The sequence below is a fragment of the Rhineura floridana genome, chromosome 7 (genome assembly GCF_030035675.1).
Source record: "Rhineura floridana isolate rRhiFlo1 chromosome 7, rRhiFlo1.hap2, whole genome shotgun sequence".
In the NCBI taxonomy this organism is placed as follows: Eukaryota; Metazoa; Chordata; class Lepidosauria; order Squamata; family Rhineuridae; genus Rhineura; species Rhineura floridana.
Genome location: NC_084486.1, coordinates 126528928 through 126541560, shown reverse-complemented (window position 1 = coordinate 126541560; position 12633 = coordinate 126528928). Strand labels below are relative to the sequence as shown.

At 41.5% G+C, this 12633-nt stretch overlaps 1 protein-coding gene and 1 pseudogene across 5 annotated transcripts in view; both read left to right on the top strand.

Annotated features, from left to right (window-relative positions):
• The window catches only part of PPM1L (protein phosphatase, Mg2+/Mn2+ dependent 1L), a 260464-nt gene that overhangs the window by 75698 nt on the left and 172133 nt on the right, over positions 1-12633 (top strand). The gene's annotated exons all lie outside the window — the stretch shown is intronic.
• On the top strand, positions 7986-8094 carry LOC133389816 (5S ribosomal RNA; annotated as a pseudogene).

Sequence of the window (12633 nt, the reverse complement as noted above, 5' to 3'; positions counted from 1 at the left end):
CTGTTTACCTCTAGCCACCTTAAACCTCTTTGTGATATTCTCTTGAGGTTGCCTGTTCAACCTCTCCAAGGACTCAATATGGGCTAACACTGAAGCCATATCAGGCCCCTCATCCTTGGAAGATGAGGACTCCTGGGGTGGAGCAGGTGGATGCTGAGCTGGCCGCTTTGGGGCCTTCCCCTTCCCCTTAGGGCCACCCCTGTCCTTCCTAGGTACCACAAACCCAGCTTACCTTTAAGGAAGGGGAAGGGCCTCCTCCAAAAGACCCACTCCAAATGAACGTCTTTCAGACAACCTTCCCAAAATGGCCACCCTCTGAACAACCTTCCCAAAATGGCCGATTCAAAATTGACCTACCCAAAATGGCCACCTTCCTAATGACCTTTCCAAAATGGCCACCTTCCTAACGACCTTCCCAAAATGGCCACCCCAGCCACCTTCCTAAAATGGCTGCTAAATGTAATATGGCGGCCGCACATGACGCCACAAAATGGCTTCTGCTCCACAACTTGTCTCTAACCAAAAAATGGCAGCGGTGCCAAATGATGGCCCAGGCCAGAGCTTGGAAAAGTTACTTTTTTGAACTACAACTCCCATCAGTCCAATCCAGTGGCCATGCTGGCTGGGGCTGATGGGAGTTGTAGTTTAAAAAAGTAACTTTTCCAAGCTCTGGCCCAGGCACATGGCCGCTAAATTGTCTGCTCAGGCCGCAATATGGCAACCAGGCGCAAAGCCGTCCAAATGGCCACTGCGCCTCAAGCAAAGCCCAGACACGCAGCCCCAAAATAATCACCTAGGCCGCAAATTGGTGGCTGTGCTGAATGAAGGCCCAGGCACCGCAAAATGACTCTGTGCATGAGGCTGCCAAATGACTACCGTGCAAAATTGGCAACCACGCCAAACAGCCGCTGCGCCTGGAGAAGGTCAGTCCCCTATGCAGTCGGTAAGGCCCTTAATAGGCCAGCCTATCACCCCTGGCCCTGACTCCAAACCTTGCAGACCCTAAAAGCCCACCAACGCTGCTGCCGAAATCCATGCCACTGCTGCTGCTCCCATGCCACTCGCTCACCCTCTCTCCTTCACCCTGCACACCACCAGAACAGGCCACTAGTCAGCCAAGGCCCAACCAGGCACCCAGGGTGACTTGCGACCTCCTCCGTCGTCATGCTAGCCTGGAAATAGGCTGAGGGAGGGTGGAGCAGGGCTTAAATAGTCACCCTGCTCTGTCTCCTGTGTGATGCAGCATGCATGGCCACGCCCAAACAGGGCTTTGGAGCCACACCAGGACTTCTCCCGGCATGGCTACAAAGACCTGCCATCAACAGAGACCTCCTAGTCTGTCAATGGGTGGGAATAGTGTGGATCTGCCCAATGTCTTTGTTATCCTAGAACCCTGTTGTCCCTAGCTTGTTTGCAATCTTGTGCCTTGCCACCTTCACCTTTCCTCTTGTTTTCTCAAGGCTTAGGACTGGTCTTCTCTCAATCTCAGTCTGGCCTCCTAGATCAATTTTAAACACCTTTCATATTTTCCATTATTTTTACTGAGTTTTACCTAAAATGCAATGCCAGAATTTAAATTAAATGTAATGGTTTTTAACTCGACAAGCCATTATATTTCAAAATTGAAACTTAGCAGTTTGGAACTCATTTTGCCTCAAACCTTCTTAGTTTCAGAATGCTGGAATTTTCTAAATTTATCCAGCAGCATAAAACAATTTAACTTCTCAGTTTTCACTGTATACCAGTTCTACTAAGCCTGACTTCTGATGGTATGTTTGTGAGTCCTGCCCTGATCCCAGTCTTGCAGCAACTTTTGGAAGGGAGAAATTTGAAACAGTAGGAGTAAATAGCATGTTCAAAGCATCTGGAGGCAAACACAGATCAATTTAAGCACTGTGCATTGATCTGTTGATCGAACACCTAGTCTCTCCTCCTGGAGCTCTGACCTTTTGTATCTTTAAAAAAAACATGATGGGCAGGGTGTGAACATGCGCGACATAAATCATGAGATGCTGCAGAGGTGATAGGAAACTTTCAAAAATTATTTAAGAACGGTAGATTGATTGAAATCATGATGTAAATAACCAAGAGAAACCTTGATTTAAATCAAGTTTGTCACTTATAGTTCTTTGCATATTTCTTAAACAATGGTGCAAATCTGATTACTAAAAGATGTTAATTTACAACTTAATATAGCATTTTACAAGGAGGCTACACTTTATGTAATTGTTTGGATAACTTTATTTTTATTAATTTAGGAAATAATACATAATATTGCCTGTGTCAAGCTGCAGATGCAGCATCTGTAGATTAGGAATGGTAAGAACTAAATCACAAATGCAATACCACTTATATTTTATTAAACTAAATCTTCAGTGTTACATAAAAGTGACAAATGTTTTAATATTGCAATTGCAGCAGTCTTGTTGGTTGCCGGCTGATGACTGTCCTTAAACTCCTGTTTTTAACTTTTATTAACTCTTAATGGACAAGTCATCACAACACTAAACATGCATTGCCCTTAAAATACCTACAACTAGATTTAATCCCCACTCCCACTGTCATTTTTATTCATAGACTGAAACAGAAATATGAGTTTTCCTGCTTTTATAACTCCTAGTTGATTTCTTAGTTTTGAGTGAATAATAGCAAGTGATGAAGATATTCTCTTTGTGCCTGCAGAGGAAGCTACTGCTGTGAAAAGCTGGCTTAACAACTGAAGGAACTCTGGTTCAAGGTGCCTGATAGTAATAATTTCCACAAATTCAGGGGAGTGACTTTGTTCAAAACTTCATTTGTAAACATGTACAGTTTAAATGGCTCTCCCTGCAGCCCTGAAATTTATTATGATTGGCATAACTGAGGAATGATTTTGAGATGCCCATGCCATGGCAGCAGCATCTGCCTCAGAAGTTAGGCATCTACTTTTTGGTTGAGAGTGTTTGCAAGAAAATGAGGTGATGTCAGTGCTTGATCCATTTACTTCTTTATTGCCTGCAGTTTAACTTTCTGGTTAGGTATTCCTTTCTTCAGTGTGTCTTGAAGTGCTTTCCAGATTTCAACAGCAATGCTGCAACAATCTCTCTGAAGGTTGTGGATGCATGCTTCAATATACTGAGCATATCCTCTACATTCCTCTTTAATCCAATGTTACCTACTTTGGATGAGATTCTTCCATCTATTTTATGATGACTTTCTTCATAAAGTTTTCTGAGAATAGGCCAGTTCTTAATAAACTGTTCAAAACAATCAACTACAGGATTCCATCGAACATCTTGAGGGGGAATTAGTTTGGATCCTCCTGCTTTCTTCAGTGAAGGCAAAGCAAAATGATGTTACGGAAGTATTTTGCAATTTCAATAACATTTTCTTTTATTCCTGGAGAAGCACTTAAGTCTTTGGCTAAAATATGCATTAAATGGGCACTGCAGCCTTGCTATTAAGGAGCTTCCCTCAGTTTCTCCTTCTAAGTATCTTCTCATCTTTGCCACATTTGCAACATTGACTGTGACAAATCTACACACATGACACTTAGTTTCGTTCACAATTTATTACAGCTTTCATTGCCAGTTTTAAATATTCTGTGGGCATTTCCTGATGGATCCATTGTTTCTGAAAGATATGCAACTTCATCTTCTGTTGTCATACAGGCACATATTACTGGATCATTGTGTACATTGCTCCACCGATCAAAGCTTAAACTAGTAAATTTTCCCTCGGTATTCCTTGCACACTGTTCCAAGTTCCTTGTCATATACTGTATCTAGCAACCTTCCACCAATTTCTGTTCTGCCAGACAGAGTGTAGCCTGATTGTGAAGACTCAACCATATCAATTAAATGTTTGTTGTTAACCAGGCAGAAAGGAGAATTTGTGGCATAAATGAACGACTGTCTGAAATATGTTTCATTGCAGCATTGCTGCTAAAAGTCCCAACAGATGATGACTCTGAAGTGGTTGAAGATAGACAGTCTCTGGTATTTAAATAGGACCCTGAAACAAAAATTATTTTAAGTACTAGTCATTCTTCTCTGTTCTTCTCACTTTATTAGGTTGAGCATTTATATTTTTTTCCAGCAAGGATGCAGATCTGATTCCAAATTACCAAAAAAAGCGAAGACTGACTTTTGCAGTAAGCCACATTGAACTCAACTGGCACTTCTTTTTTTACAAGTATAGAATGGAGTTCCCTAGGGAAGCTAGGTTATGCTGAAATAAAACAAGGAATAGACATGGCATCGTCATTATGGTCTACCATGATATTCCAAAATAAGGAGCATGTTATGTAACATAAAATAAGCAAATGACACCCAGTTGCAACTCTTAACTGCATCTTTCTGTATCGTAAACATAGCTTATGGATTCTAAACCTAGTTAACTGATTAAACAAACCATAAGGTTTCTATGAACATCCAATACAGCAAACAGCTTGGGAATTTACTTGTTGAGTAACACCGATACTAAAAGGCATAGAGAATCTTGACGAATAATGCATTCGGATAATGCATTACAAAGTGAATTATTCAATTTACTAACCAGCTGATCCATGTTGTTCTTCAGACACATCTGCATCTTCATCCACATCATTTTCTTCCAATAAATAGGTTTCATTATGATATTTCATCATTCTTGCAACTAGGCCCTGTATCGCCTTGTTGCACACTTTACACTTTGCACATTTTCCTTTGGGAAGGAATTTCCCAGGGAAGGAATTTCTTCAAAATATTCTCTCTTATGCCCAGAAGCCATGACAGTTCTTCTGTGGCAAATGTGTGGGGGAATATATGCCTTCCCTTTTTTCTTTCTGGTCCTCTCCACTGTTCCTTTCCACTCTGCCTCCAGCTGTCCTTTTCTGTATTATCTCGGTCCCAATTCCTTTGCCTTGTGTGGCCCAGCTCCACCACCACATACCCTCAGAACAACAATCCCATTTCCATCCACCCTGTCTTTGTATATGTACCTTTAGTCAGAGGAACAGAAACTGAAAGTTCAGAACTTCCAAGAAGCAAGCGTTTGTAGCTGGGCTGAGCAGAGCCATTTTCATGAGATAACAGTCTGAAATGAATGCCCATATTTGATTGGTAGGTAACTCAATGTGTGAGAGTGTGATAGAGCCAGTAACTCATTTTTAAGGGATTGTAAGTGTAGGTTTAGCATGCTTGTAATAAGATTGAATTGAATGAGATAGAAATCTGTTATTTTATTATAACTTTTTTTTAAAAAGTCTGATTTAAATTTTAAAAATCTGATTTAAATAAAAACCCAGGGTTTTTTTTAAAGCACTGATTTTTACCCACTCTGAATTTAAGCACCCCTGCTGAAAATGATCTTGCCCTCTGACCTGATGACTCTGCATTCAGCCAGCTCCTTAGCAGGCTTGACTTTGTAAAAGGTAACAGGGCTTGGGCAGCAGTCAAGTATGGAAATACATATGATGCTTTGAACAGATGTGTGGTGCCAATAATAGGATCAAGGGGGTGGTAGTAATAAATTGAAGGTGAATTTTTTATATTGTTTTAAATTTTTAAATTGTGTTTTAAATTGTTTTTTAAAAGATGTATTTTTAAATTGTATATGTTTTTAGTTACTGTAAATTGCCCAGAGAGCTTCGGCTATGGGGTGGTATACAAGTATAATAAAATAAATAAATAAATAAATCCAGTTAAGATGGTGGTACTGCTCGCTAGTGGTTGTCCTGACCATGGAAGCAGCATTTAACCAGTGATGGGTTTGGGTTTTGCTCCCTCTTAAATAGGTTTGCAGCTTGCAGGTATCCTTGTCCCCATGTCATTTAGCTTGCCACCTGAATCCTGGCCTAGAAAGACATGACTTTGCTACAGTTTGTCATGCTGTAGTAACACCCAGACTTGATTACTAACTCAGAATATGGCAGCTGGGTTGTTGGCAGATGCCTACTAGAATGAGCATTTTGCACCTATATATGAAACAGTCTTCATTGGCTCCCAGTTCTGCTTTTGACCTTTTAAAGCCCTGCCTATGATGCAAAATTCAAATGAAAATTCTGAAATTAGTTCTGATGGAGAGTAGTGCGTTGACAGGCAAAAAATGTAACCTAAAATGGCTGAATTTGGTGCAAACAATCCCCTTTCTCTGTTTATGTGTCAAAAATATGAAGAGAACAAGCTGCATGAGCTAGTTTAAATGTAGTAAACAATTGTTAAAAGAATAAGGATTCAGCCTGAGCTGCTGCAAATAACTACTGTGAGAGGCAAGTCTGGCACACATGCGTTTAAAGAGAGAAGAGAATGAGATTTCTTTGCCTCGGTTGGTTCAGGACCCCTTTGGATATACAAGTCATGTTACATTTGCAGTAAAAAGACCAGAAATCCACTTTTAGTGCCTATTGCTTTTCCTTCAGTGAGCATGAAAATATCTTGGGAGACCTCAGCACTTGCCAGATTGATAGCAGCTTGCTACTCATTCCCTGTCTTTGCTTCCTCTCTGCATTTTTGGCATGCATTAAAAAAATCGATGCTGTATTTAGAATATAATGAAAATTAACGGCAACTCAAATTTGAAGGCACAAGTGCTTTGTTGCTGAAAAAGGCTGCTGTGAGCTCTTGATTTGCACCTTTGCAAACTTGGCTTCAGTTGTGGCATGTTAGGTTCAAGTGAAATTAATTTGTTCTGACTTCTTAGTGGCTTGGAGGATGCTCCTTTCCTGGAATAATCAGACAGTTCAGCACAAAACAGTACTCGACCCTTAAGGGAGGTGTGGGGGGTGGAAAGAAATAACGAGAGTTATAAAAGTTAAACTTAATATCCTTTTATCTGAAGATGGCATGATTGTCTGCTTGATATGTTTAGTGCTAACCTTTGTAACAATTGTCTTCACAAGATGCCTGCATTTTACCTTCCTGCGGTGTGATTGTATTTAAGTCAACCATTTTAACTGTTCTGTGTATTGGATAAGAAAAAAAGTCTCCCAGTGCTGTAGAGGTATAGTTTGTGGTTAGAGTGTTGGATTGGGACCTGGCGACTAGGATTCAAATCCCTACTTGGCCATGAAGCTCACTAGGTCACCTTGGTTGGAAGGACCATAGCTCATTAGTAGAGCATCTGCTTTGCATGCAGAAGGTCCCAGGTTCAGTTTCCAGCATCCCCAAGTAGGGCTGGGAGAGAACCCTGCCTGAAATCCTGGAGAGCCACTGCTAGTCAGTGTGGACAATACTGAGCTAGATGCACCAGTGGTCTGACTCAGTATAAGGCAGCATCCTATGTTCCTATATACAAGCTTTGGGGAAGGGCCATAGCTACTGAGCTTTGGATGCAAAACGTCCCAGGTTCCTGGCATCTCCAGGTATGGATGGCAAGGACTCTGATCTGAAACCCTGGAGAGCTACAGCCAGTCAGTGGGAGAGAACAAGCCACTAAGCCCTGGCTTAGTGTTGCTTCTGACTCAGAGATCATGCTTTCTTACTCTCAACAAAGTATGATCTGTAGCCAAGTTTCGTCTTACTCCCTGATCGTAGTTTGTTTCCTATGTGTGCTAGTGGAGAGGAGACAAACAGCTCAGAAGGCACTGGCTTGGTTTATTTTTATTTATTTACTAATTAGATTTATATCCCGCCGTTTCTCCCAGTAGGAGCCCAGCGCTGCTCTTACATAATACTTACATATGGTTCTTGCATAATGCTAAACCATGGTTTATTAAAATTATGGTTTATTAAACTATGGCTTAGCATCATATGTGAACCCAGCCCAGCAGCTTCACTGTGGTTTATTAGCTATGGGTTCTGTGCAACTAAATTTACTAGACCAACTGAAATTAATGGACCTAAGTTAGTCATGCCCATTAATTTCAGTGGGTTTACTCTGAGTATGACTAAAGTTGGCTACAACCCTAAAGTTAAAGATTACTCATTAAGCAAGGGCTGTAATTGGTTTATAAAGCTTAATTAACATTAACCAAAGCTTAGTGTTACATATCAATTTTGACCGTCTCTATAAATGATGGTTAAGGAGTCATCGGCCATACTACCCTGAACACACCCGATCTCAGAAGCTAAGCAGGGTCAGGCCTGGTTAGTACTTGGATAGGAGACTGCCTGGGAATACCGGTTGCCGTAGGTTTAGAGGAAGGCAGTGGTAAACCACATCTGAATACCTCTTACCATGAAAATCCTATGAATATATCCAAAAGATTCATAGGGTCACCATAAGTCATAATCGACTTGAAGGCATATAACAACAACAAGGAGTCATCACTGCCCAAACGCTACAGAGCCATGAGTAAAGATTGGCAAACAAAATTCAAATCGCTCTTAAGGCCTGGTTCATCTTACCGGTGTTTTTAACTATTCTGTGATATAATAAACGTGACTGCCAGAGGCCCCAGACTTCTTAGATATATGGTTTATTTTATGATAAACACTAACTATGGTTAACATTAACCATTAACTACAATGGCTTAGTGTTATTGGTTACAGCCTGGATAGCCAATGTGGTATCCTCCAGATATTGTTGGACTGCAGTTCTCATCAGCCCCAGTCAGCATGGCCAATGCTCAAGGATGTTGGGAGTTGTTGTCAACAAATTTTGGAGGTTACCACATTGGCTACAGTGACATCTCTGTTTACTCTACATCACAAGACTGCTGTGTGGGGAAATAATCAGATAAACCTAGGTGGATCATCCTTTCCTCTTTACAGGAAGGATGAAATACAAATGCAACTAACAGTGCACATGGCTGCAGTAATATCATATTGTGACTTTCTGTCTGAATCACCCTAATCCTGTACCTAGGGTTCCAAAATAATTAATTCACTGTTAAATGTAGTCTGGTCTTGGTTTGCTGTCTGGTCCTTCCAGAGAAATTGGTGGCCTAAATTTTAGAAGCCAACACAAGGTAGTAAGTGCATTATTCCTTAAATAAAGCTTCATGTATAGCAGCCTTGCAAATAAATCTATTCTAGGGAGACCAGGGTTCGAATCCCCACATAGCCATGAAGCTCACTGGGTGACCTTGGGTTGAGTCACTGCCTCTCCGCCTCAGAGGAAGGCAATGGTAAACCCCCTCTGAATACTGTTTACCATGAAAGCCCTATTCATAGGGTTGCCATAAGTTGGAGTCAACTTGAAGGCAGTCCATTTCCATTTCAGACATTTCTGGTCGAAAAGAAAATGAAACAGAACTTCTGTGAAGGTTAAGAACTGAAGAAGAACTGTTGAATCAGGCCAGTGGCCCATCTAGTCCAGCATACTGTTCTCACAGTGGCCGGCTGGATGCCCATGGGAAGCCTGCAAGCAGGACCTGAGTGCAACAGCACTCTCCCCTCCTATGGCTTCCAGCAACTAGGATTCAGAAGCATACTACTTCTAACAGTGGGGGCCCTGCCCAGTTACCTGGAGCCAATTTTCACTCATTTAAAAGAGCTAAGTTTCACATGGATGAAAACACCTGGTGCTTTGTTTTGGTTGCCATAAACATGTATTACAAAAAACAAAAAAAGTATCATAATGTATAGTACCGATATCTGCTTAATTCATGGCATCCAGGAATCCGGAATTGTAAACTAAACAATATCTTTTTCATTTCAGCTAATTTCATGCATTCATTTTATATGTTGTGGGTGGGTGGGGGGGGCATTTTAATATATTGCTGATTCCGTATGGTGATCCTTTCCACTGTATTTTCTTTCCCTGAGGAATTAATGGTCTATGTAGCAAGAACTGGAAAAAAAATCTGCATGGAGCAGCTGTTGTGAATTTCAGCTTATGAGAAGAGCACTGATTAGAAGGCAGGCAGTTATTTCTATCTATCTTGGCTGCATCCCTATTGTCATCTCTCCCCCTCCCCCAAAAGGTGTTTCATTAAGATTCATATTTAAGGTAACAACTGGTTGTTTGTTTTTACACTTGCGAGTGGGAAATATCCTGAGGACAACTAGAATGAATTTTGTTGTATTGTAAGAGTTTTTCCTTTGTTGTTGTAGTTAATACCCTTCCCGCCCCCACCAAGTTTTTTCATCCATGACTCTGGGTGTGTTCAGGCATTTGCCTGAACACATGAATGCTCAAAGCGGCAATGGGGGGGGGCACATATGCAAGCCCCACCCCCAATGTCCTTGCATGTCTCCTTCCTCCCATCCCCGACCTTTGCCATGTTGTGCAGGGAAGGCCTGCATGCGACTTTTACTTGGCGTCACTTTTTAAAAAAGATTAATCATGTTTATTAAGTTTTCAGTTAAACAAGAACCGTATCAGAAAAAGTGTAAAAATGAAACATAACATTAAGGCAAAGGGGAGAGGAAAAAGGACATGGGAGTAAGATCAATGGACAATCAATGAAAAAAAATAACTGCAGAAGAGGCATAAAATACATTCTCAAACCGGAGTAAAGAGTACTTCCATATAAAGGGTACCCGATCATGCAGGAAGTCTACTTGTGTTCAAATGAACCCCCTTGCAGACATTCCCCATTCAACACGGGGAAGGTGGGAGACCGAGTGTGTGGGGTGATGCCCACAGAAATGTTGGGGGTAGGGCTTGTGTGTGCCCATGCCTGCCCATCCACGGATTATGGGTGGTATTCAGTGCTAGTCCTACTCAGGGTAGACCCATTGAAGTTAATGGATGTGACTAACTTAGGTTCATTAATTTTGATGTGCCTACTCTGGGAAGGATTTAGCTGAATACAACCCAAAGAGTTCTTATGTTCTAATATGGATTAGTACCCTTTTGAAGTCCATGTTTCCTTAAGGGGCATTTTCCTGATGGTTTCCTTAGTGCTAGAAATAATATTGTTGAGCCTTTTTCTCGCAATATATTTCAGCCTCTGAGAATGAGGGATTACAAAGCGGGGGGCAGGGGGGAGGGATCTTTCCAAGTAATAATATATGTTTGTTCTTTCTTTTTTTTACTGTGACTTTTGTAAGTTGCTTTTCATTTCCTCCTCAAGCAATTTCAGAAGTTAATACTTCTCAAAATACTGCAGCATTTCCTATGTCCCTCAGATCTCTGTGAATTCCTTTCCAGAGGTTTCACTGTATCATCTTTGCTACAGTTGATTCATATTTAATATAGCTCGGTCCCTGCATCTGAAATGTTCCAGTTGCTTTATGCACCTTTGTGAATATGTACACTGAAAGAATGGATAAATGCACTGTGCATGCTTTCATAATGCATATGAGACATTTCACTGGGGCAAAAGCAAGTTATGCCTTTCTTCACCTCATCCACCCTTGGCCAACTCCTGCCTGCTGCATCATATTTATGCATTTATTCAGCCATCCTTTATTTTTTTCTTAATTTTAAAGGCCTGTCCCCAGGGACTGGGAACCTGTGGCCCTCCAGTTCTTGGACTATACTCCCATTGTCCCTGACCATTGCCATGCCAGAAATGCCAAAATGATGGAATTTTGGAGTCCAACAGCATCTTGGAGGGTCACAGCTTCCCCACCCATGGTTTCTAAAGGTAAAGGTGTCCCCGCACTTACAGTGGGAGTCGCTTCCGACTCTTAGGGTGATGTCTTGCGGCGTTTACAAGGCAGACCGTATATATGGGGTGGGATTTCCAGTTCCATCCCCGGCCTTTCTTTACCTCCCAGCATATGCCGGGTACTCATTTTACCGACCATGGATGGATGGAAGGCTATACTCCACTTTTCTAGCTCACATGAGCTGTCCAAAGGAGATTGCAACTATACATACATGAGGGCAATATTAAACTAAATGATAATATGGCACACTAGCACAAGTTTTCCTCTAGTGCAATGGGATTTCCCCCCCTCCCTGTGTGTGCCCTGTACCATTCCCAAATCTGCTCCAGTGGGTTGGTAGAACCACTAGAACAGATTTAGGGGGGGTGTGGCAGAGGAAAAGGGGGAAGTCCCATAGTGAAAGTGCAAATCCTTGCACTAGCACTAATATTTAGTTGAATGCTGCCCATAGCCATTAAAAAAAAAGAAAGAAATGCAAGAGATAATCCCATTTCATAGATAAGGAGAAACAAGGAGGATAAAACAAATTAGCTACCAGCCAGGGCATAGGCATGTCCAATTACAAATTTAAAAAATAGCGTCAGAACACTATGAGGGCAGGAGCCAAATGGATATCCCAGGGCAGATAGTTCTTCTCATTAGATGGCCCTTTTTTGCATCCCCACCAACAGAGGCTTGATCGAAGTCAGTGGTGGGTAACTTATGGCCTTCCTGGTATTGGGCTTCAGCCCCAGTTATCTTGCATACATTAAATTGTAGATTTTGGTCCATACAGAAACTTCGAGACTCTTCCAGGAATATTACTCCCAGTTCTAGATAGTAAGCACATAGGAGACTTGTGGTCCAAATCCCAAAACTGGTTGAGTAGAAATAGATTGATCTGAACTAATTTAGTCCTAAGTATGGTTCTGTAGTAATAAGGGAGGAATTCTGGCTTCTGCTGCTCTCTTGAATTCTAAATAAACCATCAGGCTCAATGTCACAGTAGGGAAAAGAATTGTAAATTGGGGTATCGCTGGCAATAGTGACAATGCTTGAGGAGGGTAATGAAATGAAAAATTTATGGTGCACTTAAATTGGCTTACAGTCAAGAGTATTCTGCTTAATTCTGTTATAGTTGGGGGCCAGGGGTATGCTCCAACCCCAGCTAAGCCGTCTTATGTTGCATTTA